The sequence below is a fragment of the Polypterus senegalus genome, chromosome 13 (genome assembly GCF_016835505.1).
Source record: "Polypterus senegalus isolate Bchr_013 chromosome 13, ASM1683550v1, whole genome shotgun sequence".
Classification (NCBI taxonomy): domain Eukaryota; kingdom Metazoa; phylum Chordata; class Cladistia; order Polypteriformes; family Polypteridae; genus Polypterus; species Polypterus senegalus.
In genome coordinates this window covers 27,133,834-27,136,208 of record NC_053166.1, presented here as the reverse complement: position 1 = coordinate 27,136,208, position 2,375 = coordinate 27,133,834, and positions in this window count along the sequence as shown.

Sequence of the window (2,375 nt, the reverse complement as noted above, 5' to 3'; positions counted from 1 at the left end):
TTGTCTGAACTTATCATGACTTACAAACCTGAGCGCACATTAAGATCTCAAGATGCCGGTCTGCTTAGGATTCCAAGGATTAATAAAATAACAGTGGGAGGTCGAGCTTTTAGTTACAGGGCTCCTAAACTGTGGACTGGTCTTCCTGCTTCTATAAGAGATGCCCCTTCAGTCTCAGCCTTTAAATCCCGGCTGAAGACTCACTACTTCAGTTTAGTATATCCTGACTAGAGCTGCTGATTAACTGTACAGACTGCATCTCTGTTGTTAGTCATTAGCACTAAAACATAAGTAACATGATAGTTAGAATTGAATACTAACCCTCACCTATTCTGTTTCTGTTCTCGGTACCCAAATGTGGCAATTGGTGCCACGGCCCACCTGCCAAGTTGTTTGCCTGCCTATGGTAAAGATGTAGCGCTGCCACATAAGGATAATGTGTTCTGCTGTCGATCGGTTGTTGGGGGGGAATTGCTTCTGACAGAGATTGACAGCGGTACCCCAGAGGTGGAACTTCCGGTTGGTTCGGGGATTCATTAGCATAAAGCGCGCCGTCTTTGAGAAAGGAGAGGAGGAAGAAGGAGAAGGAGAAAGAGAAAGAAGGAAGAACATTGGTTAAAAGAAAAGGCAGATCAGCTTTTGCGCTGGCCATGGGAAAAGCCTAGGAGCTCCTATTCAGTCCTGTCTGAAGGTGGATGGTCTTCTGTTTAATACCTGAAAACGATCGTTCCGCTATTACCGACGGACTCAGGTGAGCTACAAAACGGACTTACTATTACATTAATCATGGCGCAAGTATGACTGTATGTCTTTTATGACGAAGAGGAGATAGGTTGGGTAGTCCGCTATTTTCAGGACTCCTCATCAGCTCGCCGGCCGTAGCGGGAGTATGACAGGGGACTACCTGCGGATCTATTTATTACCTCTGGAACAGGAATTGAAGGGGTGAAAACGGTTTATGGGTAGATACATGTATATGTGTGTGGCGCTGCAAATCAAGGGTTACTTATATTCGAGTGGGGTGATCTATGTGTAGGGGATTGTTTTCTATTTTGTTGTTTATTTTGATGGACTGCAAGTATAAATATGGTTTATTGGTGGCAGTGACCTATAAATGTATTGATATTTGGGGGGTTGTTTTATATGAATAAAGGTGATACGGGAAAAGTATTAAGGTGTGATATTGGCCTAACCTTTTATCATCTGCCTTTAGCTAGGACAGATATAGTGGTAGCATTACTCTCGGGCGAGTGCTCAAGACAAATTGTTACAGTTGGTGCCCTCTCTGAGGATTAGGAACATATACGTCTTTATATTCCCCGTATTTTGTCTAAATTTACTCTGAGTCACTATGAGTGTGTCTTGATGCCGCTAGAGTTGGAGGATGCCAGTCCGAATGTATCGCTGTGGGGGGATCCGGTAGCCCGAAGCCGCCATGTCACCGTCAGGACTCCTGCAGGAACCCATGATCTATCTAGTCTGTTACAGTCCATGTATCTGGAAGATCCACCCGCACCGGACGAGGAAGACGTCGATGGCAACCCGCTGTTACTCGCGGCGGTTTCCGAACGTCTTGATGCGCTGGACGAAAGAATAACCTCTGTGGCGGAAAGTACAATATCTCGGGAAGAGGGCTCGCGTCTATGTGGATACAGCGATCGCAGAGCTTAAAGACAACTTCACTGCCCAGCTAGCGGCTATGGAGAGAGATTGTGCAGTGTTTACAGCGGCGAGATCGCCAGTGGAAGGAGGAACTGCGTAAAGAGATACGGAAAAGTATTTCGCGATTAAAATGCCGGCTGCACAGTCAACGCCGGGAGGAGCATCGCGTTTATCAATCTCATCGCTTCCTCATGTGCGGCGCTTGGAATTTCCCAAGTTTAAAACGGACTATACTTCAGAGGATGTAATTGACTTTTGGAGCGTGGGAAGCTTTTGTGGCTGCTACACGCTGGGCAATGAAGAGCTTATGGGGGTGATAAATACCTCTTTACAAGGTCCAGGTAGAAGCTGGTGGCAAGCTGCCCGACACAAAATTACTGACTGGATTTCTTTTAAACAGGAATTCCTTAATGCTTTCCTGCCTTCCGGATATAAGATGGAACTTGAAGAGCGTCTCCGGTCTATGGTGCAAGCCCCTACACAGTCCATAAGAGATTTTGCTTACGATTATCGGGCTCTGTGTTTGAAGTGGCAACCTGACATGGCAGAGGAAGAGCTGGTATGCCGTATATTAAACGCATGCAATCCACGCTTGGCTGGAGGATTGAGGGGAGTAGTGACCTCGGTGGAACAGCTGGTGAAGGTGGGTTCTCTTGTGGAACGAGACTGGGCTGCTTCAAAGAATACTGGAATAAAGTGCAGACTACAAAAAG